At 34.4% G+C, this 26,340-nt stretch overlaps 2 long non-coding RNA genes across 4 annotated transcripts; both read left to right on the top strand.

Moving 5' to 3' along the window:
• The first annotated feature begins 309 nt into the window (after positions 1 to 309).
• On the top strand, positions 310 to 3,181 carry LOC150032449 (uncharacterized). Of its 3 annotated transcripts, none has more exons than XR_016524382.1 (3): positions 310 to 439; positions 828 to 1,451; positions 1,572 to 3,181. It is a non-coding gene; the product is annotated as an uncharacterized LOC150032449 (long non-coding RNA). The 3 variants fall into 3 exon arrangements; XR_016524383.1 differs by lacking the exon at positions 310 to 439 and having other exon boundaries at positions 757 to 1,451; positions 1,572 to 1,641; positions 2,911 to 3,181; XR_016524381.1 differs by lacking the exon at positions 310 to 439 and having other exon boundaries at positions 726 to 1,451.
• An 18,197-nt stretch (positions 3,182 to 21,378) lies between these two features.
• On the top strand, positions 21,379 to 23,541 carry LOC150032448 (uncharacterized). The gene is made up of 2 exons (XR_016524693.1): positions 21,379 to 23,051; positions 23,243 to 23,541. It is a non-coding gene; the product is annotated as an uncharacterized LOC150032448 (long non-coding RNA).
• The last annotated feature ends 2,799 nt before the right edge of the window (positions 23,542 to 26,340 follow it).

Raw genomic sequence — 26,340 nt, 5'->3', positions numbered from 1 at the left:
TCCACCAATCTCTATAATAATATGATATTATTCACTTTTGATATAAATTTTCATAGCTTTGTTTTTTAAACCACTTAAAAATGCTTCATACCAATGGAGATAATTATTCCTACTTATATATCCCTAATCATTCAAGGTGGAACTTTGTTTGTACTTTTAACACCACTTTATTCAATATTTAAAAAAAATAAAATAAAATAATAAAATAAAATTTGTTTGCGCTCCTTGGTCGAATTGCCTCAAAGATTTATTCAATGCACTTTTGCTTCTTCTCTTCACTACTAATTGGCCTTGAGCAAATTATGGTGGCTTTGTCTTTGATAACTTTCTCTCTAAAATAGAGCTTTTTTGTTTGTTCACTTTGAAGCTATCCTCTCCATCTTCTCCTCTAATTTTTTAAGTTTTCGATATAATTTTCAGTTTAATATCTTGAGTTTATGTAAGATTTAATATTTCAGTTTGTTGTCTATAAATGAAAAAGTTTTGGATAAATCGTATATTATTATGTGTAACGTCCCAAGTTTTTCATAATTCAAATTCTATAATTTCATAAAATTTGAAGATAATTTTGTTAATTTTGAAATTCAGTTTTGTTTAAAGGAAAGATTTGGATTTATGTCGCATTAATTTAATTGTAAGTTAATGTCGAGAAATTATTTTAAATTGAAAAAAGGGGTTTTAGAAATATATGTTTATTTATATATATTTATGTTTTGGAAAGAAGAATGAAATAAGGATAAAATAAAATAAAATCTTCTTTTTATTTTATTCTTATTCTTTTTAGTTTTTTATTTAATTATTATTTTATCTCTCTCCTTCTTCTTCAGCTCCTGCGCACCACAACCAAAAAAAAAAAAAAAGAACCATCCTCGCCGCTTGCCCTGCACGTTCGTCGACTCTAAGCACCGCTGATCGCCGTCGTCTGCATCCGCTCAAATCTGAGGTCGAACGCACAGCCTAGCGCCAGTCGTTCGTTTCTTCGCACCGCCAACCCGTCATCCGTCCACTCGCGTCAGCTGTTCGATTCGTGCAGCAGAGCGTCGCGCCGTCCGTTCATCCCTGTAGCTAGTGCCATTGCTTGCTCGTCTTCCACCTCTGATTGAGGTCGTGTCGGTCTTCCCACGCGAGCAAACCCAGTCGAGCAGCGCTGTCATCAAGACCGGATCCACACCTTTCCTCCGTCCGTATAGCCGCCGATCGTCTTCCAACCGTCAGATCTGTGGTGCAGCGTCAGATTCAGTGCCTAGCCACCCAGCCACGCAGGCTTCTTCCGACCATTGCTCGTCGCAATGCCGCTGGAGACCATGCACCGTCTGACCTCTCTCTTTCGCTCGCCACCGTCTTGTTGGTTTTTGAGTGTTGAGACTGGTTGGATTCAAGATTTGGGAGGATTTTGAGGTGGCCCACAAAGTTTGAAGTTTAAGACTAATTTTGACGAAAAATTTGTTAAGGTTGGTAAGTCTTTGTGAGTTTTGAAAATTAATATTGTAAAGATAAAACTGGAGACCTTGAGTAAATTGGTTAATTGGAAAGGACATAGGGGATTAATTTAAATATTGGATTTATTATAGATGTCACTTCAAGGCTTTGTTTGGCAATGAGGGGATAAGCTTGCTTGAACTAATTTGGATTTACTTTGAGGTAAGTAATCTTACTACTGGAACCGTCTTTGTGTAATAAATTTATGATTTATTTTGAGGATTTTAAGACTAGTTACAAGGATAATTTTAACTGTTCTGATATTTAATGGATTGTTTAGAAAAGATATGTGAACATGTGATAATATGTCTAAAGCATTTTATGTATGAGTGTGATTTAGAATTTTACGAGACATATTAAAAGTACGATTGAGCATGACCCTAAATTATGAGTTAAGCGACACTACTACTGGAATGTCATAAAGCTAGATAAAAGTTGGAGCATTTGTTGATGTACATATTTATGTGATTTATTATGAAAGTGTGTAAGCTATATGATGTATTATGAAATTTCAAATGTTTGATTGTTTACATGAGTTGGTGCATGAAACTGATGTACTAGAGTTGATCCATTAAAACTAGATTAAAACACGTACGTTGAGGTTAATTAACATGACCTTGATGAGGAGATTTTAGAGGACTCATGATTATGTGAATGTTATATATAATATGAAGTTAGATGCAATCTCTTTTCCTTTCCAAACTATGTGATTGCATGAAAGTGATGCATATCCAAGGGCGCTAGTACATGAAAGTGATGTACTAGGGCTGGTGTGTATGAAAATGATACATATCTAAAGAGTACTAGGGTGTACGTAAGAGGTGCATGCTCAATGGGTTATGTGTATACGAAAGAGATATGCATCCCTACATTCATAGAGAGGATCTGGGGTGTACGAAAGAGGTACACACTCGGTGGGTTATGTGTATACGAAAGAGGTGTATACATAACCAGGTGTACGAAAGAGGTACACACTCAGTGGGTTATGTGTATACAAAAGAGGTGTATACTTAACCAGATGTACAAAAGATGTACACATTCAGTTGGTTATGTGTATACGAAAGAGGTGTATACATAACCATGTGTAAGGTACACATTAAATGGGTTATGTGTATACAAAAGAGGTGTATGCATAACCATGTGTACGTAAGAGATTGTGTTTCCTTCGGGATTCACCAGAGATTGTGTTTCCTTCGGGATTCACCAGAGGTTGTGGGTCCTACGGGACTTACTAGAGGTAGTGGGCATACTTAACTACAGTAGGATAGAAATAAGTTTTTCATGGATGTATGTGTCCTAGGAGGACTAGAGTAGTTTATATGTTCCACCAAATGTGCCTATCTAGAGGATATAGATGCCTAGCCTAACCCCAGTAGTGTGGTTACTTACTAAGTATTTTATACTCATCCTTTCTCATGTTGTTGTTTCAAGTAAAGGTAGAGATGCACCGGCGATTGACAAGCTGGATTCGTGATCGAGCCACTGGGACCAGTTTTATGCTTCCGCTCATGATATTTAGATTTCTTTCTATTTTTTTTTTCAACTTTCAGTTTTGCTGTTTAAAACTTACTATTAAGAATTGTTTTCAGACTTATTTATTATCATTTATGATTTATGGGTACCCCATTATTTGTTTTTAATATTTGAATTAAATGGACTTTTGAACTCACCTTATTTATTTAGCATTTATTTTACCATAAAAGGGTGTTGTTTTAAGTTCCATGCATGCATGTATTTAGTAACGGTCTAACTTAAGTCCTAGGGGGTCGGGTCGTTACATCACGTCATTTCTCAAATTAATGATAAAACCACAAATTATTGAATTTGAGATTAATTATTAAATCGAGATATATGCCCTAGATTAAAATTGAAGACAAGAAATTGGTGAATTCCATTAAAGCCGTGTGTTTTGTTTATGACCTTGAATTGAAAGGAAGCTTGAGATATAATTGAGTTCAACTTTGATTTGTCATGAAACAAAATCTTAAGTGCATTGAATGCAACTCGTTGTAAATTTAGACCTACGATTAAGTTGGATTTCTGTAGCCAATTTCAGTGACGACATCATTTTTGGCACAAGAAATTGCCTTTCATTCATTTGGGTGAGACAAAGCCTACTACTAACAATATGTAGGAGGGACAACTCGATGGAGGAAGCAACCCATGAAATCTATGTCTCATATGTCAAATAACTCCACCTCCAACACATAGGTCAACAATATCACAATTCTTTAGAAATATTTCAAGTGTACCAAAAACATCATAAGCAAACTCTTGGGCATCTTTGAATAAGGTCGATCAAAAGTATTCATTGTAATTAAGAAAGGAAATAAGTATCCAATTGTAGATTAAATCCCAGCCTTATTATACTTAAAATAAATAAATAAATAAGCAAATATACCTTTTTTTTCCTTTGGGATAAACAAAAAGGCAATTAATAAAACTCAAAAATATGTGGGTACAAACCAAAGAAGGATGTTCCTTCCTAATTACACATGTGTTCAAGCCAAAAAGGAAAATTGGATAGTGAACCATAATAATTTTGAAAAATGGTAGAAACAACTTTTTGAGCTATACTCTAGACTACTTGATTTTTCCATCCCTTTGAAGATGAACAAGACTTGCTTGAGAGAAAACCTGAGAGAATTCTTGAACAATGTGAATGGATTATACTTCTAAGTGGGAAGTTCAAGGGCCATAACTCAGAATAATTAATAAATATTACCTCTTTACACTTTTACCAAAAAAATTACCTTAATTATATTTCTACAATACTCGAAATCAATTACAGACCTGTGATCGTACTAATAGGTGGTGTTATGGTATCTCTAATAATTATATTAATATATAATGGTAGAATTGAGTATTGGAGTAATTTATTCTTTAAGTATCCTTTTAACAAGGCTATTTAGAGGGACATACTTTTGTGGGAAAGGGTGCTCTCATATAATCTCGTACTGAGATCCGAAGCTCAATTGAATTTATCACTTTAATGTAGCTAATCGGCTAAGGTTTATTTGGAAAATCACTTGATATGTTGTTATTTATCATATTTCGTGCTAGCATACGTAATATGTGGTTCATGGAGTTATCTTGCAATTCTCCCTATGTGATCAGTCAAGTTGTTCAATCTAAAGTTTTTCTTTGTTGTTATAATTGGATTAAGGCTTCTATTGACAGGATATAATAGAGCTCTTCTCCTTGAGATCAGTGTTTTGTTTGTACTTTAACTTTAGACCGTGAGGTCCATTTTTCTTTTAGGTAATACAATATATATATATCTGTCAATATCATTTAAAATAATATGTAATTTATTTAACATATATGAAAAAGATAATTTAAATAAAAAAAAAATCAATTTGCTCCCTTGTATATTCTGGCTTTTATAACAGGTGTACCGTAGCTTTTTCTCCACCCTCCTTTTTTCTACTTTTTTCAGATTCCTTTGTTCTATGGAAAGACAGAGATTCTTACTTAGCAACAAATGTTACCACTTATTCAGAATGAGCACAATAAACGTATATATATACATACATACAACAAGAAAAAACTTGATCAAGTATTACTAAACAATAATTTTTAATTTCCTGATGTGAATTTTATCACTACAAGTGCTTTAACTTTTTATTTAACAATACTATTAATTCTACTTTTTTTTTAATTAAAATAGACAATGTATATAAGTATATAGTAACATTTGTAAAAATTATTGCATATATAACAAAATATATCAGTGAACTCTATAGTTGATAGACTACTATTAATGATAAAGTTCTATTGTTAATAGACTTCTATTAGCGATACAGTTTGTTACTAATAGACTTCGAGAGTTGGATCTAAATTTTGCTATATCTACAAATTCTTTTACATTGTGTTATATCTGCTAATATTTTAGATCTAACTTCTATATTTACAAACACCCCAATAATTTATATATAGAGAAACTCTTTGGGTTTTTTAATGCCAATGACGAAAATTTTGGATTAACAAAGATTCAAAGTGGCGAGTGGGACTAAGAGCACGAGAGGAGCGCGAGCTTGAAGAAGTGAGGGTGAGGAGCTCTAGTGGTAAATGAGTGGGGAAAAAGGGCTCTAGCTTGTGAGAGCACAGAGGAAGACCCCTAACGTGTGAGATCATTAATTTACAGATGACCTTAATATTTTACATGCATTAAAATTGCAAGGGACAGTATGAATAATTAATACAATATTTAACGTGTTCTAATAACGGCAGATGATCGTACTCAATTACTTTTAAAAGTTAGACAAATGGCATTATGACCATGAAATTAAATCCCGAACGCTTATACTAATTATGATGTAACCGAATCTCTTTTTTCTTTTAACTCCATTAAATAATATAAATATTGTACCTAAAAAGATAGGATGACCATTGTAGATTTCTACCATTAGAATAAGAAAAACAATAATACATAAATAGTAATTATAATTAATGTAGGTGACAGGATCCATACTTTTCAACTTTAGTAAAGAATAAAATTAAAATTTTTAAAAAATATCTTAAGGTAGCTAGCATCTCAATATGTGTTAGAAGAGCACAAAATTGCAGCCATGGGCCATGTGAACTTTGTTAAAATCTTTGTCAGTTTCCAATTCCTTTTATCTTACTATCAAAATTCTTGATATGTATGTCCTTTTCTTTGGTGAAGAATCACATAAATTCTTTTCAAAAGTAAATAACTTTTTCTTAAAGTGCTTTTCTTTCCACCAAATATCTCATTTTTCTCTCACTGAACCATCTTTTTCACTGCTGCCTGTAAAATCCCAAAAGAAATTATCTTGAAATGTTATTTTATTTCATATGAGATTAAAAACATTTATGGGTAAGGGCAACATTTTGGAGATGCAATCTTAGCTGTTTCCCATCATTGCAATATCAAGTTCCCTCCAAATTATTGTTATTTAAATCCGTTTAATAACCATTTTATTTTCAAATTAAATCTATTTTATCCAAATTTTGTTATAATGATTTGTATCTTTCTTAACCATTTTTTAAAAAAATTTAAGGTTTTGTTTGATAATCATTTCGTTTTTTGTTTTTTATTTTTGAAAATTATGTTTATAAACACTACTTTTACTTTCAAATTTTTTCCTTTAACTACTTTTTTCCAATGGTTTAAAAAACCAAACCAAATTTTAAAAACTAAAAGAAGTAGCTTTTAAAAATTTATTTTTGTTTTTGAAATTTGACTAAGAATTCAACCATTATACTTAAGAAGTATGCAAATTATTGTAAGAAATAGGAAGGAAACCGGCTTAGTTTTAAAAAACTAAAAACAAAAAACGAAATAGTTACCAAACAGGATTTAAATTTTTTAGTTTTCAAAATTTGACTTATTTTTTAAAAATATTAGTAAAAAATAGATTACAAAACAAGAAATTTAGAGTTTAAATGAGTATTTTTAGGCTTAATTTGTAAAAAATCAAAGACAAAAGACTAAACACAGAAAATGAAAGTACTATCAAATGAGGACTTGAAAAATAGGTGCTTGAATTTTTTAGTATTTGAGATCAGGACAAATTTCACTTAATATGTTCTCATAACAAATTTAAATGAATGTCAAGGTTTTACCTTTGCGTTAAAGCTTTTTTCCCTTTTTTAATCCAACAATATGTAAAGTGAAAGATTCAAATCTCTGTCGTTGATGGTTTATACTTTATATCATTTCAGTCATCGTCCTTAGGTTAGCAAGAACTATAAATTTTAAAGGTCTGTATGGATTTACTCGTGAAAAAAATATTTTTCAAAAAACTCATTTTTATATAAATACTTTTGATAAAAACTGATTAAGAGTATATTTGGAATACATTTTCAAGTGTTTAATTTAAAAAATAAGTCATTTTAAAAGAAATTGGAGTATTTGAAAACCGCTTAAAATAACTTTTCAAGTATATTTTAATAAATTTTTATCAAAAGTGTTTAAATAAAATAATTTTTTTAAAATACTTTTTTTTAAGTCAATCCAAATGAACCCTAAAATACATCGGAAAAGTTATTTTGAGTGGTTGTCATACTCTTCAATTTCTTTTAAAAATTTTTAGTTTTTAAATTAAACACTTGAAAATGTATTCCAAATACACCTTAATATGTGTTTATATGATTTTTTTTTCTTAATCATAATAAGCAGTTTTTTATTTTGTTTATTTATTTAATTTTGGCTTGTATAAGAAAACCTAGCATAATTTAGAGAAAAAAAAAATGAGATATATGGGGAAAAAATTCAAAGTCACTATTAGGGTGACATTTCTAATTTTTTTTTTCTTCAAATTCGCTAAGTCGTCTACTCAGGTGTATAACATTAAATTTTGTTCGTCCATTTTTTTTAATAAAAAATTTATCTACACTTATTAGTTTAAGCTTTTAGATTAATCCATAATTTAACGTAATATTAGATTCACTACATAATACAATAAGCTGGATTAAACTGTACAAACCTACAAGAACTTTCCGTTTTGTTTTTGTTTTACATATTTCAAGAATTTCATTCACATCCCAAATAACTTGATGGATCAAAGAGAAAAGAAGAATAGAACTCAAGAGCGTTTTTGATAGAAACCATGAATGTTTTTCCAAGACTCTTCTTTCTGCATCTTCAACTGCTTATAGAAGTTCCCAATAAACGTCTCAGCTTGAGCAAACAATTCTTGCTCATTATTTCCGCCCCCGCCAACCTCCTCTTCCACGTCCTCGACCGCTGTCGTGTCCTCCGCCTCGCTATCGCCCTCTCCGATATAGAAAATACTCGAAGCAGAGGGACACTTCTTAAGAGATTCCATCTTGACATTGCCAGCCGGATTTTCGTCGGAGTGAGCCTTCTCCAAAGCCCGGTGCTTCTTGGCGGAGCTTTCCACGGTTTCGGATAAAGTTAAAGAAAGCTTGTTGGTCTTGTCTTGATCAGGAGGATCATTATTTGGGAAAGCTGATGAGAGAAGGCCAGCTTGTGCTCCAAGGGCAATGATGAGGAGGTTGAAGATGAAGTAAAGATATGTTGGTCTTAGGGATGAAGAAAGAAGAGGAGTTATTACTAGAAGCACTGTGAGGCCTAAAAGCACTAGAATTTCTGATTTCTTGAACTTGTTCATGACTTTTGATATCTTCAAGCTTCTGCTAAATTATCCCAAAAGTGTATAGGAGTTCTTGGTAGAGGAAAATAGAGTAAAAGCTTTTTGCCACATTTATAGGTATAGAAAGACTCTGGTTCTGTATGCAGGGATGATGTTGAGTTTCTTTATTGAAAATAAAGTACTAATTAAGCTTTTCTACCCGTCTTTTACTAGATTTTTGACGTGTTGCACCCATCTTTATATGGTTCACCTAATAGTCCAATCACAGTTTGCTATACTGAACTGCTTAAAAAAGGAAAGAAAAAACATATATTTTTGAGTTTGTTTTTTCTATGTGATTGAAAAGGATAATAGTAAGTGTTGGATTTTGACAAAATATTAAAATGGTAATTGTCCCCACATTAGAAAGGTTCAAGGAAGCGATGAACTCCAAATTCGATAAAAGGAGTCTAAGCTTCGGTTTCAAATCATCTCAATTAGAAACACTTTAAACTTGGGTGTGAACTCTAGTTAAATTCCTTTTTGTATTCTTTAGTTTGACAGTGTGATTAAAAAGTGTGAGTAGTACAAAAGCTTTGAGAGAGTACTCTTGTAATTGAGATCAGGAGAGAATTATTCTGTGTGATTATAACAATTTTTTACATAGTATAATTCCTGTAGTGGTGGGCTAGGTTGTTATCCGAGTTTGGAGTTTTCCACGTAAATTCTTAAGTTTCTTAGTTTTGTGGTTATTACTCTTGTAATTGAGATCGGGAGAGAATTATTCTGTGTGATTATAACAATTTTTTACATAATATAATTCCTGTAGTGGTGGGCTAGGTTGTTCTCCGAGTTTGGAGTTTCCCACGTAAATTCTTATGTTTCTTAGTTTTGTGGTTATTACTCTTGTAATTGAGATCGGGAGAGAATTATTCTATGTGATTATAACAATTTTTTACATAGTATAATTCCTGTAATGGTGGGCTAGGTTGTTCTCTGAGTTTGAAGTTTCCCACGTAAATTCTTATGTTTCTTAGTTTTGTGGTTTTTTTTAATTTCTCAGTTATTATTATTATTTTTTTTTTTATTCATGCGGTAATAGTAGGTTTTTCCCAATAAGATGTGTGCAGCTTGGACTGTACTTAAATATTACTCTTTTACGAACCTTACCCCCACTTCCAAAGTTTAAACTTTTATGATTTTGTATAACCAAATTTTTTCCCCTTTTAAGCATATATTCGGGGAGAGTTGGTTACCATATCTGTGGGTTATAATAGGCTATGTTTAGGGTGCAAATTATTTTAGTGGTTATATAATAGTCTGTGTGTTTGGGATGTAGATTATTTTATTTTGGGTAGAAAATAATAGTGTGACAAAGATTTGAAAATAATAATACTATAATTAATTGTAGCTTATAATAGTTAGAAACACCAACTACATATTTTTTGTCAAAATTAGATAAATTATATGTGTAATGATAGTATAAAGCAAATTAAAAAGTTGTCCATCATTATAAGCATTTTTTATATTTCGCAAATGTCATGAGATGTATTAATATGACATTAGAATATTGTCATCAGTCAGACTTCAATGACTATAAATAAGTGTCAATATATGCAATTCACTGACTCTTAGAAAGTGTCATGATTAAGGCATGATGAATACTCTAGATGTGTCATTGTTAATATTTTTGTGACATATTTTTAATGTCAATGTAAAAGTTTAATTGACAGAAGAAGTCAACTTTTGAGTCTTTTATTGACAGTGGTAAATTGTCATAAAAAAAATGTTACCATGATAGGTAATAAATGTTAAATTTTTGTTGTTGACTAAATTATAAAGTCATGAAACAACCAACAATAATATATTGTTCATGAGTCAACTATACATTTTTCTTGATGATGGATTCAAAAAACTAAAAAAAAAAAAAAAAAAAGTCAATAAATGTGGCAATGACATTTTTTTTAGAGTCATAAAAACTTTTTTTTAGGTATATTATAATCAGAGCCTCAAATATGAAGTGGACCTATTCTACCTACTTAAAGTTCGGGGCTCAAACATTTCATTAGTTATTTTCGATGTGTTGCAAGTATATCTATTATGATGGCAAATAGATACGAGAGTATATATTTGCTAACTCATAGACTTTCAAAGTCAATTGGTAAAGTAGGATTAGCTCAGGGACAACTATAGGCGGCTAGATTTAATAAATAGAAAAACAGAAGTACCCAAAAAAACAAAAGCACGGAGCAAGGAGAGATGGAGGCAGGCTTTTCCATATTCTATATTCCTTCAAGGGATCATAATGCTCTTTACTTATACAACTCTTTTAGGATTTTGCATAACAAATTAAGAGTGAATGAAATCATAATAATGAATTACACGGACACAAATCCCGAGTTTGGTAAGCATAGATGAACTAGGTGTGGGTAAGCGATTTAGTCAAACAGACAGCTAGTTGAGTAGAAGATGGTTACACGTCGAACTTCAAGATCCCCTCGAAGCACATTCATTATAAAGAAAGTGAAAATTTATTTTTGTATTTTGTGCGAGCATGAAAAATTGGAACAGTAGTAAGTGCACTAGCACTGATATTATTGTTCCACAATATAGGTGGGGGAACGAACAGGAACACCAACGAGTAATTGATGAAGCCAAAAAAAATAACGGTTGAATGAATTAGAGCTCGATATTTAAACTATGTGCTCAATCTGGCCATCGCAGTTTGTTTCTTGGAAGATCAAGACACAAGTGTTCCTAAGAAACTCACAATAGGCTACAAAAGAGCGTTGATCATGAATGTTAGATGTCCAATCGATGTTAGAAAAACCAATGATAGAGCACCAATCACACCTTGGTTGAACATGAAGGCAAACTGTCTTGGTTCTAGTTAGGTAACAAAGAACTCTACGGTGTTCCATGTTGGATTTTTGTCAAAATATTAGAAGTGCAGTTGTCCACATAAAAAAGATTTAGGAAAGTCATAGGTTTTTTCTACATTGAAAAGGTTTAGGAAAGTCATGGGCTTGTGCTATATCAAAAAGGTTTAGGAAAGTCATGGGTTCCAAGTCTATAAAAGGAGCCCATGCCTTTGTTTTTCAATTGTCCCAGTTAGAAACACTTTAAGCTTAGTGTGTTAACTCTAATTAAATTTCTTTTGTATTCTCTAGTTGGAGAGTGGGAAAAAGGTGTGAGTAGTCAAAAGTTTTGAGAGAGTGCTCTTGTAATTGGGATCAGGGAGAGAATTGTTCTATGTGATTGTAAAAATTTGTCACATAGTGGATTTCTTTTTGGTAGGCCATGGTTTTTCAACGAGTTGGGAGTTTTTCACGTAAATTCTTATGTTTTCAGTTTTATTGCTTTCATTTAATTTCTCTGTTATTTTTCTGCTTATTTCTGCGATAGAAGTGGGAGGTCTTTTTCCAACAAGTGGTATCAGAGCGTCAGGTTCATAATTTCTTGAATTTCTAAGTATGTTATATGGTTGCAGCTTTGTCTGAGCTTCCACATCAGAAAAGAATTCTTGAAACAAGTTGTGGTGTTTGTGAATAGTGTTGGTTGTTCACTATTTTCTATTGCTAGAAAAATAAGCAAATATGTCAAGCTTTATGGGTTCGATAAAGTTTGATGTGGAGAAATTTGATGGAATGATCAACTTTGGCTTGTGGCAAGTGCAAATCAAGCATATACTGATACAAACTAGATTACACAAGACCTTGAAGAGAAGACCAAGCATTGGTGCTTCTAAAGAGTTAAGCGGTGATAGTGGCCCAAGAGAGTCCAGTGGTGGTTCCAGTAAAGGTTTCAAGACATCCAACATGAGCGATGAAGATTGGGAGGAGATGGATTTAAGAGTTGTAAGTGCAATCAAGCTAAATTTGATAAGAATGTTCTTGCAAATGTGCATGGAATTGCAACAGCCAAAAAGCTTTAGGAGAAGCATGAAGCAATGTATCAGGCAAAAAACATTTCAAATCGGTTGTGTCTGAAGGAGCAGTTTCACACATTGCGAATGGTAGAAGATACAAAACAAAATTAGATCATTTGGCTATTCTCAATGACATTGTTTCTGAGCTGGAGGTGATAGGATTGAAGATAGAAGATGAAGATAAGGCACCCCAAAAAGCTTTAGGAGAAGCATGAAGCAATGTACGGGAAGGAAACTTTAGTGTTTGCTAAGATTGCTAGTAAACTTTTGTTAGAAGAAAGAAGACTGAATAGTAAAGGACATACTTCACAAGAGGATTCAGTACTAGTAGCCAATAAGTAGAAGAAGAAGAAATAGTTTGTGTATAAAAAGGTTTTCTGAGAATATGGACGGTTTGGACACATGAAAAAGGATTGTCCTAACAAAGCAGGTTCGTCAAAAAGCTCTGATTCGGATGCTAACGTTGTCTCCATCGTCACGGAAGATGACAATCTTCTCCACTAAAGAAAGTTAAAATTCATCCTCATGGTATGTCTACTTTACCATGATAGAGGATGTGATGTTAGCGGTTCTACAAATTTACACAGGGGCATTGACTTTGTGGATATGCAAGATGTGTGGTGGAAGTTGTGTCGATGGCTGAAAGACTTTCAGATGAGCCAAATAGGTGGAAGTTACACCATAAATATTAACATAGTTTATCAACATATGACGAAAAAGGAAAATCTTGGGAGGCGGTATTCTAAGTGGTCTACTTTTTATGATAAAGTAGATTATAATTCTATGAGATGAGAATTATGATTGTTGGTGAAGACAATAGATGTTGCAGAAGCTATGGATTCTTCAAATATCTTGCCAATGTGAAATTTGTTGGGTTTTTTTGGTAAAATATTATTAGTGAAGTTGCCCACATAAAAAAGATTTAGGAAAGTCATGGGCTTTTTCTATATTGAAAAGGTTTAGGAAAGTTATGGGCTTGTCTTACATAAAAAAGGTTTAGGAAAGTCATGGGTTCCAAGCCTATAAAAGGAGTCCATGCCTTTGTTTTTCAGTTGTCTCAGTTAGAAATACTTTAAGCTTAGTGTTCTAACTCTGATTAAATTTCTTTTGTATTCTCTAGTTGGAGAGTGGGGAAAATGTGTGAGTAGTCAAAAGCTTTGAGAGAGTACTCTTGTAATTGGGATCAGGGAGAGAATTGTTCTGTGTGATTGTAACAATTTGTCACATAGTGGATTTCTTTCTAGTAGGTCGTGTTTTTTCTTTGAGTTAGGAGTTTTCCATGTAAATTCTTGTGTTTCCTGTTTTATTGCTTTCATTTAATGTCTCTATTATTTTTTTGCTTATTCCTGCGGTAGAAGTGGGAGGTTTTTTTCCCAACGTGTCAATGAACATCTATAGATTGTTTCAAAAACTGACTCAAATGATTTACAATGTAGGCAATATTTGGTCGAAGGATTTGATTTAGATGCTCTGATCGAAATATTATATCCCTCATTCACAAACGAAATTATGGATTCAAAACGACCACCAATGAGCCCATATGATAGAAAGAAAGATCTCATGGACCAACACGATACTCACCATTCTTGGATGGAGCTTCATGGATTACAAGATGAAATAAGATGCAGGACATTCTACTTTACTCCGGGGGGATCTACAAAAGAATGGTTCTGGAAACTCAAAAGGAAGTCAATTATTGATTCCTTCAATGAGTTAGGTCATGCTTCTGTAACTCAATTTTTGAAAGGAATAGATCAATGAAAACCAACAAAACATGAGTTTAACTATTAAGCACAGATCCAAGAAACTCTGCATAAGTATATAGCATGCTTCAGTAATAGAAGTGAGAGCGAAACCAAAAAAAAAAAAAAACCGAAGAACCAAATTGAATCGAGCCAAAGTGATTGGACTAGTTCGGTTATTTTGGAAAAAAAAATTGAATTGTTCGGTTTAAGAATTAAAAAAAAAACATCAATTTTGGTTCGATTCACGATTTAAATTTATTGAAAACCAATAAAATCAAACCGAACTGAAAGTAATTAAAAAAATAAAAAATAAAAAAAAAACCTAAATATCACTCATTATGGCCTGTAACAACCCAACTTTTCAACATTTACTAATAGAATACTACTATATGCATGTATAGACCTTAGATAAAAATTTAACTCTTTGCTCGAATGAAAATAAAATGAATACATATGTCAAACAAAATTAATAAAATTTCACTAATACAACTTAAAACATTTGTTCGGGGTCCCCCTAAAAACATAAGTTCAAAACTGAAAAACATCTACGATTTTGAAATTTTAATATAAAAAGTTCCAAAATTTCAAATTCTAAGACTCATCTCAAATATGAAAACATGAGCAGAAGCTTCTGTCTAGTCCCCATGGCATGGTTACAAGTTCTTCTTGTCATTCTTCGATTCATCCTTACCCTTATTTAAAAAAGATATCATAAGAAAGAATGAGTATAAAATCTAAGTAAGCGACCCACTACTAGGCCAACTAGGTGAATTTGTTAGTCTTTCTATCGAGACACGGGTGTACATCATGTATCATAGGCATAGGCATAAAGGGTGAACTCAAAGGCACGCTTTCGTAGGCAGTGATCTCAAAGGAACACATATCATGACAATCTAGTGATCTCGAAGAGACGCATATCATGGCAATCTAGTGAACCCAAAGGAACACATATCATGGCAGTCTAGTCATCCAGAATATTGTGGCAGTCTAGTAAACCCAAAGGAACACATATCATGGTAGTCTAGTGATCCCAAAGGGACACATATCATAGCAATAGTGGTGATCCCTTAGGGACATCGAATCAGTCATAATGATGAACCAGGGAGCTCATAAACATAAGATGTACACAGCCTGATAGGAGTTTTTGTAAGCATGTGTGTGTTTTAAAACCCTATGTTTAAGCCCTCTTAAATATGAATTTAAGTTTTTGTAAGCATGTGTGTGTGATTATTAAATTAGTTGTAATGGATGAAAAGTTTATGGTTAAATGAGGAAAAATATTCTAACTGTTAGGAAGTAAGGCTTTCGGGGACTTGAAGGGCAGAAAAATACTTTAAATATAGGAGAATGAGCTCTCAGGTGAGATAGAGAAGAGTTAACACTTAGAAGGAAATAAAGAGCTTGATGCGACGCAGTCATGTCAGGCTATGTGGCTAAACATGTTGAGTTCTGCGGCCAGAAGTCCAAAAAGGGGACATTATGGCTAAGTATGGCCCATGACGTTGCGAAAGGCCATTGAAGAAGTTAAGTTGGCTCTCGAGTGAGAAATAGTGGGTCAAGGCTGGTAAAAAGGAAATATGCAACCAATCTCATATGAGATTGGTGAGGATCAATGTAGGCGTTGTGCAAATGGCCCAGTTGCCCAAGCAAGCACTCCAAAAAGATGCTAAGGCGGTATGTTAGGGGGGTTGCAAAGTAAGTGTTGGTCGAGAGGCTTAAAAGTTAATAAACGAGATTGTTGTGGATTAATGCGATGATGGTGTCGCTCAATTGATGCGATGATGGATAAGAGTAAACGATGACCAAGAAAGGGCTTGAGTGGACGTAAGCCCTATGCGATGAAGTAAAGTTGATAAAGATCAGCTTAATCATTTGGTTAGTGGGCTAAGTGGCAACCTTGGGAGCACTAATTAAAAATTAGTGGGTCAAGTGGCAATTGTTTAAGTTAAGTATTCATGCAAACTTAAGTATATTTATAGAAGTTGAAAAGAGGGAAAAAAGGGAATCTATTTTGCCACTTTACTCGTGCTAAGGCTAAAAAGTTGCTACCCACTTGAAGCTCAAATCGATGTTGAAGATGGTTTTGGGCTGCCAAGGTGAGATTCGAACATTTGAACTTTGAAGCTTAAAAGATTGAAGGATTTCCAACTTATCAAGAGGAATTTAATGCTCATATTTTGAGGTAAGGAAATTAAGATGTTTATGAGTAAGTTATTTAAAGGAAATTTAGTGAAATGTGGACTAAATTTTAAGTTATTAAAGTTGGAAATTGAAATCTGGAAATGGTATTATGGATGAACAAGCAGGCAGTTGCATCTGAAGAATAAACAAGTAGCTGACCAGTCGATGGTATGCGATGATGCGTGCAAGCATTGACAAGGTGTGCATACGGTGTGAGGTGTGGGGCTGCATGGACGGAGTGCTCGCAGCAGAGGCATATTGAGCACGCCGCATAGTGGATGTTCATTGCATAGGCTAGAAAGTATTTTTCAGTGCTTACCCGAGCACTCGTGAGCAAAGGTTGCCATTTTTCAGCCAAGTTATAAGGTAAAATAGCTAAGTGTAAATGATATGATAAGACAAGTATTACGCATGAGGTTAAGTTAAGTATTTATGTTAAGCTAAAAAAGGAGCTAATGATACTAACCAAGGGACCTCTTCTTATTATAGGGCAGGCGCAAATAGGAGAGGCCTACAGACCCTTAGATAAGTAGCTTAAAACAGTGAGTGGCAAGTTTTATAACTGATTTCTAAATAACAAGTTTAGTGTAAGATTTTCAATGCATAGCTAGATAAACATGCTGTTTTAATACCGTAATTTCTACAACGCATGTTTTACTAATATGTTGACCTCTTATCCCTATTTTCAAGAATGAGATTTCATATGTGAATTTAGCATGCGATTTCAGCAAGTTTATGTCCATGTTATAAGTTATAATGATTTTCTATAAAAGAATTGGTGAGCATGAACAGTTTACAAGGCACTATGGGATGACATAAAACTTATAAAGTTTAATCGTGTTCACCACGAGTATTATGTTTTATATTCATTGAATGTTTTAAAATGTTTTGTGCCTTGTACAAGCCCTACTCCAATGTTAGTTTCGAAGGTATGGTAAGGTACCCATTTTTTCGTTATGTTAGGGATCCTTGACACTGAAGTTATAGTAAGGTGGTCAAGACCCAATTTAACTCTACATGCACGTATGACTCATGTTATCGACGTTGATGAGATTGAGCAAAAGAACTCTCTCTCAACTAAGGTTACTAGGGATTGAGCAAAAGGGCTCTCCAACTTGTTCAGGCAGAGAAGTAGAGGTGCTTTACAGGAATGATGATGAGTTTTTATTTCATAGCTTAAAGTATGATATAATTCATGTTTCAGGGTTCTCCCATAAACTCGAAGTTTAGGTGGTTTACTATGTCTGTTTAAACCCTAATTTTTGTCTATACATGTCACGAGATCCAAGGTAGAGTTTTGAGTCAAAGATTGTAAATGCAAACATTTATTATCAATGAGACTGTTATGTAAATGGATGTGGATATTCAGTCAGTAGTACCAGTGTTGTTAAGGTATTATGTGATTATGTATGTATCTGCTATAAGATTTTAAATTGTTATTAGGTTAACAGGTGCCAAAGATACAGGTTACAGGAATAGGTAGGGCAGTAGTTGTCATGGATACAGGTTACAGGAATAGGTAGGGCAATAGATGCCAAAGATACAAGTGTTGGCAACAGGTGTCTTCACATCTCTTCTCGAGTTATGAAGGTAATCTGGGAAGGGGTGTGACACATGTTATCACGATCTTAGTAGCATAATTCATAGGTTTCTGGAACACCCTCAACAGTCCATCCATTAGAAAATCATAGCAAATCATTCCATCATAATAATATCATATTATTACGTGTATACACAATCTTACATCAACTTAGTTAGGGTGTCTGGTTCGAGGGCGAACAAGTAGTAAACCACTTACCTTGATATCACATCCAATTACGTTCAAGCAAGCTTATCTTCTCTATGCTTAAAAACAATCCTTGAATGAAACCCTAAAATTATAAAACAATTTAATCCCAACTTTGGGCAAAATTTCAATTCACAAACTTAACTTGAAAAGTTTTGAATAATTGATTACCCAAAGTATGGCTTGAATCAACATCAATTCAAACCTCAATTGAGACTTCACCTTAAGCATAGACCACATTAAGGATTTTAAACCTAAAATTACAGCAACCATAAGGAATCTCTATGGAATTTGGGGCACTAATACTCACCAAAAACTTATCAAAACACCCCTAAAAGTGATGGATAGCAGCTCAAAAGGCTTCAAATTGTAACCTAACCTCAAAAATATCATGGACATCAATCAATTAAACCAACATTCAATGGAAATTCTAGATAATCCTCACATACTTACAAAACCTTATCAATATCAAATCGAACCTGTTGGGCAACAATCAACCATGCCTCTACCCTTCAGTCTAACACCAAAACATGATGGGTATTAATGAAACAAAGCCAAAACATAGTGGGTAATAAAGATCTTCAAGAAATCCCTCATAAACTTACCAAAATAACCAAATATACCCCCAAAGCTAAGATTCTAGCAAGATCTGATGAAAATTCGGTGTCGAAGGTTGGTGGCAACATTCAAAGAAACCCAGGAATGTGGACAATTGGCTGTGAATGGCAAAGTTGCAACGATGTGGAAATCAAGGCATGTAAGTCGAGCAGGCGTCATCGACGTCAAACTACGATCGACGGAGGTTGGGTTGATAGTGATGGAGAGTGAAATGTCAACATCGAGTTGGACTAGCAATGGCTAGGTTGTTCACGTGAAGAAGAAAAAGACGCAAGGGAGAAGAGTTCTGTGTTGGGTTTTATGTCCTAAAATTCGTGGTTTGTAAACAATAAACTTATTCTAAAAATTCAATAAGTTATTATTGAATATATGAATTGCTTATTTTATTTTAGAAATAAATCCAATAAACTAAAAGATCCATAACTATTATATGAGTACTTGAACTTTACGTGGAGACATAAAAGTAGATCAGGTTCAAATAAATAGTCAAAATGATCTATAGTATATGAGTAAGATTGGGTGCCTTATTCTAGTAACACTATTGGATGTGGCCCACCCTGTAGTTGTTATAAAGAGTTGTAAAGTGCTACAAACGAAGTGATCTTAATTCGTACATGTGATGACATGAGAAGTGAGGGCATCCTGTGCAATGAGTTTGCACAAAATCGGACCATGAATTAAGTTACTCTTACTTTATAACGTTGTTTTCTATTTAAGACTGACTATTTCACAACGATGACCTAGATAACTTAACCTAAATCTTGAGCTAACTATGAACTCCTATTTATTTGGGATTATTCTTAGATTTTCATGGGTGAGGGTTGGCTCAACAGTGCCGGCTCAATAATCCTCTAATTTCAGGGGTAAGATCGGGTAGATAGCTGGAGACATAGGGTGCAAGATGGAATTCACTCCTACCTACTTTCAGGGATAATATAGAGGTTATTACTTTAAGTACTGACTTCGAGTCTTGAACAATGGGCTCCACCCTCTCATTGGCCCGAGAGGGATCAGGTTTGATGATCGGATCACAAACCAATTATTCATTAGAGGATTAGCGAGACTTAAGGAACAAAAGGTAATCTCGAGGGTAAAACAGCCTTTTGACCTAGTCATTATTACGAATAACCTGTGAAGGGTTAACTCACTAATCATGGTTATATCTAGTGGATACAATATATCTACAGTGAGGGGGGTGCAACTATGGCTTTAGTGGAGTGACTCAGTAGTTAACGAATGGAGGTTAATTCGGTGTAAAGAGTTTAGCCAATTAATTTCGAATTATTGGAGCTCATGATCTATAGGTCCACCAGGTCCCCCTACTAGCTCACAAACGGATTAGCCTTAGAGTAGCGTGATAAGTTGATTTGAAACGTTCAAATTAGAATTAAGGGAATTAATAATTATATGTGATATAATTACACGTTTAATATTGGAATTAAACAGAATTGGAGAATCGATTAATATTTAAATATGATTTAAATATTAAATTCATGATAATGGAATTGGTGACAAATTAATTTAGTATTTGATATTAAATTAATTGGATTGTTTAATTAATTTATTGATTTTATTAGAAAATTAATTATTGAATTAACTTTGTAAAATTAATAAATTTTAATTTATAAATTAAATTTATTTTTAAAATCAGTTTTAAAAAGAAATTACAAAGTAAATTTGAAAATGGTAAAAATCCCAAAAGTGGGATCTTTCCGCTTTCAAATTTCAGTAGCTCACTCACAATTCCATTCTTCTTCAGCTCAATTATTCAAGCATGAGTTGTGATTCATGCAAGGTTTTTAGTTGCATGGAAGTCATGTAGTATAAAGTGGAATTTTGAGTGGAAGAGTGGATGCAATCAGTTGAAGTTTGTTGAGAAAGAGTGATTGAAGAATTGTTCTTCATATTATCAAAATCGAAAACCATATTATCAAAATCGAAAACCTTCTCTCCTTATTCCTTTAATCTAAGCTTATTTTGATTCCCACAACTCAATCCAAGGTATCAAGAGGATAGTAGGAAAGGCTTTGTGGTGGTTCACAAGCAGAAATCAAAGAGATTGCAATTGAAGATCGTTAATCAAAGGTATTTCAAAGGTTAGTGTTGAAACTCTGTTTTTAGTTTATGAGCATGCTTAATTTGAAACCAAAATTAATGAATTAGAATGCCTAATAATCATGTTTTACTTCCGTTGCTTGCTTCATGAATCCAACATTCTGGTGGCTGAGAAGCCTCAAACAAACCTAGTACGTTTCTTCTTTTTTTTTTTTTTTACACTTAAGTTAATATGTATAGTTATATATTAAACTTATAGCAGATTTTAATTTCTTCTCCTCTCATTCTTTAGTTCCAAATACTCCATATCTCTTATCTAATTAACCCCAAAAAAAATTAAATCTCTTATCACATGTATTTGAATTAATTAACCATTAAATTAACTCAACTTTGGCTCCAACAAAACAAAATATCAATAATTTAAGAGAATTAAATTAAAAAAAAAAAACTTACCCGAAATTTGGGTTGTTACATAACCCAACACACATTTTAATAAACCCGGGCATTTATTTCTCTCTCCATTCTCAAAACATTTTCCTTTTCATCTTCATCTCTCTCCATCAAGTAATTTTACCTTTTTCTTGAGTCTTTTCATCTTACCTTACTCCACTCAAACCCACTTATTTTTCTTTCATCTTCTTCAAACCCATGAATTCTTCATTCTCTCTTTTCATCTTTCTCTCTATTAAGGATATGACTCAGCACATTGACAAGTCAAATATTCAGTCAGCACAGTCCAAATATATCAACCATTACAGTTAGCTGAGCAAAAGAAATATCAAGGAAATAATTCCAAAAGCATCCGTTGGTTGAAAGTTTGTTACAGGGAATATTACTTTCCCCTATTATTCTGTGACATGTGTACACTCTTCATTATTTTCTTATTTATTTATTTTTCCATAATTTGAGGCCATCTTGTAATAAATGATTTAAGGGTCTGTGAACATGAATAACATAGCATCATTCTTAATCTTTGCATTGCCCAAAATCTGACTTGGTATCAAAGCCAAAAAGGCCAACGCCAGCACTCCCAACTTTAGCAGTCCACCACACAACCAACTCCTCAACCAGATCACCACGATTAAATTAGAACGAGGTAATTTCCTCTTATGGAAAAACTTAGCTCTCCCATCCTTTGTAGTTACAGATTGGAAGGATACCTAACAGGGGCGATACAGTGCCCATCGATGTATCTGAACACCACTGAAACCATCATGGCAGAAGGCGCAACAGTCGTCGGATCTTCAACATCTCAAACTCTCACTGGAAGTTCATCCAATCCTAGATCAGCTAGAGGACTCAACCCTCAATATGAGGCCTGGATTGTCATAGATTAAATACTCCTTGGGTGGTTCTACAACTCAATGACTCCTAAAATAGCTACACAGCTGATGGGCTACAAAAATTCAAAAGACCTCTGGAATGTTATACAGAAGCTCTTTGGTGTTCTATCAAAAGCGGAAGAGGACTATCTTAGGCAAATCTTCCAACAACAAAGAAAAGGTAATCTTCGTATGTCTGAATATTTGCGTTCGATGAAGTTGCATTTTGATAACTTAGGTCAAGCGGGAAGCCCTGTTCCTACCCGAGCCCTTGTTTCCCAAGTCCTTTTAGGACTGGATGAAGATTATAACCCAGTGGTTGCAACTTTACAAGGGAGACCAGAAACGTCATGGCTGGAAATGCAATCAAAACTATTGACTTATGAAAGAAAGTTGGACTATTAGAACCTCTGAGAGTAAATGGTGTCAGTTCCAACCCAGCGATCAATATAGCCAGTGGAGGAAGAGGTTTTGGAGGACAACATCCTTTGAATGCAAACCAAAACAATAGGGCACGCTCGACCTTCAATGAGAATCGTGGAGGCCAACCCCAAATTGGAAATAGAGGACGTGAGAGAGGCAGATCAAGTGGAAATCGTCCAACCTGTCAAGTAGGTGGAAAATACAGTCACTCAGCCTATGTTTATTACCATTTTGTCCTTACTAATAACAACAAAGGTAACAATGGAGGTAACAACTCATCTAATACTAACAATGGTAAATCCCCTATTGCTCTTGTGACTACACAGAATAGCAATCCATTTGTGACCAACTGCAATAGTATTCCGGACGCAAACTAGTATGCAGATAGCAGTGCAACAAATCATATCACTGCTGACTATAACAGCCTCAACAATCCTTATGAATATAGAGGTAATGAGTTGGTAACTGTGGGTAATGGAGAACAATTAAATATAGCTTCTATTGTAGCTCAGCTCTAATCAGTGGAAACTCTTTACTTAATCTAAATAATGTTATGTTTGTTCCTGAAATTGCTAAGAACTTAGTTAGTGTATCAAAACTCTGTTTATGTTGAATTTCATGATTGTTATTGTCTTATAAAGGACAAAGCTACGGATCGAGTGGTTTTGAAGGGAACCCTTAAAGATGGACTATACCAACTAAACAAGGCTGGATCAAGACTAAAAATACCACTGAGAAAATGTTAAAACACCAAATGGTTGTGAACAAAAATAAGGATATTCTATCAGCATTTGTTCATCCCAAAAATAGAGTTAACAGTGTTGTATCAAAGGATGTTTGGCATCGTCGTTTAGGCCACACATCTTCACGAGTTTTTGATTTAATAGTCAAAGGATGTAATATGTCATTTAAAACTAATGAAACTTCTGAATTTTGCTCAGCATGTCAGTTAGGGAAGTCTCATTTACTGCCATTTCCGAACTCTACCTCGCGTACATTAAAACCATTTGAACTTATACACACCAACGTATGGGGTCCAGCTTCAATGTCGTCCACTGATGGTTTCAGATATTACATCTTGTTCCTTGATGATTTCGGTAGATTCATTTGGGTTTACCCCTTAAAATTAAAGAGGATATTATAATAGCCTTCAAACATTTCTCAAACATGGTGAAAACTCAATTTAATTTGGGAGTGAAGACTCTACAGTCTGATAATAGAGGAGAATACATAAGAATTCAACAACTATCCAAACAGTTAGGTATAGAAACAAGGCTATCTTACCCCCATACATTTGAACAAAATGGAAGAGCTGAGAGAAAACATAGACAAGTTGTGGAAACCAGTCCCACCTTGATGGCCTAAGCCTCTATACCATTAGATTTCTGGTGGGATGCTTTTGCTACAACAACTCAGTTGATTGACGGCCTTCCTACTTCAGTCCTCTCTGGTAAGTCACCGATGGAGGTTTTGTTAAAGAAAAAATTAAGTGTGTATGATCTACGTAAATTTGGATGTGCTTGTTTTCCCTGCCTTCACCTCATCATCTTCACAAATTCAAATTTCACTCTGAAAAATGTGTTTATTTGGGATCAAGCCTCTCACATAAAGGATATAAGTGCATAAACAACAATGGTGGAATCTTCATTTCCAAGCACGTAATATTCAATGAAGCAAAATTTCTTTTCTCCATTGGATTTCGTAGCCAAAAATTGAAGATCAACCCACCTCCAATCTACGAACCCATTTCTCAACTTTGGCCTGATACACCACATTTACTCTTACCTTCAGTTTCAGCCTCAAACCAAACCCACTAGTCAATTCCCAACTCAAGCCCATCCATACCCATTGACCACCCATCCCCCACAATTATTCATATGGACCAATCAATTCCCTCCCCTTCAGGCCCAAGTTATTAGCCCACTGCTTCACATGAGATGTCCTCCACTCCTACTCCTTCAGCCTCGTGTCATAACTTCCTTCCATCAAGTCATTCCTCCCCATCTCTATCTCCTGACTTATCTTAATCTCAATCACTTCCCTCGCCTTCTCTCACCAACCCTAATCCCTAACCCTCTCGACCGATGATCACAAACCCCATTATTTAACCCTTTCACTTGATGATCACAAACCCCATTATTCAACCCTCTCACTTAATGATCATAAGAGGGAAGGCTAGAATATTCAAGCCTAAAGTATGGGTTTCTAGCGTCTCTCACGACTGAACCTCAACGGAACCAACATGCGTCTCTAATGCCTTATCCACACCTCAGTGGAAGGCCGCCATGGACGATGAGTATCAAGCACTTCTACGAAATCAAACCTGGACCCTTGTTCCTCCTAAATCGAATTAGAACATTGTTAGAAATAAGTGGATATTTTGGATAAAACGGAACGCGAATGGATCAATGTAACGATACAAAGCACGACTTGTTGCTAAAGGTTTTCATCAGAGTTCGGGTATAATTTCTTTGAAACCTTTAGTCCTGTTATTAAGGCTTCAACTATCAGAGTTATTCTCAGCCTCGTTTTCTCGAATCAACGGGTGATTTGGCAACTCGACTTCAACAATACCTTCCTAAACGAAAAACTTGATGAAGAGGTATACATGCATCAACCCTCTGGCTACGTTAGCTCCGACTTCCCTGATTATGTATGCCGCTTACACAAGGCCCTATATGGCCTCAAACAAGCACCACGTGCCTAGACAAATACACTTAAAAGCATACTATTATCCTGGGGATTCACGAACTCAAGGTCCGATACATCCCTTTTTATCTATCGAAGAAATACCTCTATTGTTCTGATGCTCATTTATGTTGATGATGTTATTATAACTGGCAATGATGGTACTCTAATCTCCAAACTGATCAAATATTTAGACTCATCTTTTGCTCTAAAAGCTTTAGAGAAGTTAAATTATTTTCTGGGTATTCAACTACACTATCTGAACTCAGGCATATTGTTAAATCAAACCAAATATGTCAACGACCAACTATTTAAGTTGGAAAACATCTATCCATTATTGATGGAACTTTGCTTGAATACCCATTTTTATATTGAAGCACGGTCAAAGCATTACAGTGCCTAACACACACTCGGCCTGACATTTCATATATTGTCAATCACCTAAGCCAGTTTCTTCGCTCACCTACTGATGTTGATTGGCAGGTAGTAAAACATGTTCTCTGGTATATTAGTGGCACAAAACATTATGGCATTCTTCTCTAGCCAAGTACTGACACACAGTTAACAAGCTATTCAGATGTTGATTGGGGATCAAATGTTGATGACCATCGATCCATCGCTGCCAACTGCATATTCGTTAACTTAGTGTCTTCGTCCTGGAAGAAACAAAGTGTTGTTGCTAGATCAAGCACTGAATCAGAGTACAGGGCTCTTGCCCATGCCTCGGCAGAAATTACGTGGCTTCAACAATTATTGTCTGAACTCGGGTTCAAGTCCTCTCAAGCACCAATTACTCTTGTGTGATAACATCAGTGTTTGGTATTTTGCCACGAATCTTGTCTTTCATGCTCAGACTAAACATATAAAAATCGACATACACTTTGTGTGGGATAAAGTTCTCAGTGGTGCTCTTGATGTTCGTTATCTTCCATCCAGTGATCAGATTGTTGATTGTCTAACCAAGGCCCTCACACACTCTAGTTTCCAAAATCTACGTTCCAAACTTGGTCTCGCGGACGTCCCCTCTCGTTTGAAGGGGGATATTAAGGAT

The sequence above is a fragment of the Benincasa hispida genome, chromosome 11, assembly GCF_027475165.1.
Source record: "Benincasa hispida cultivar pf3 chromosome 11, pf3_genome.v1.1, whole genome shotgun sequence".
Lineage (NCBI taxonomy): Eukaryota > Viridiplantae > Streptophyta > Magnoliopsida > Cucurbitales > Cucurbitaceae > Benincasa > Benincasa hispida.
This window is presented reverse-complemented; position numbering and strand designations above follow the sequence as displayed.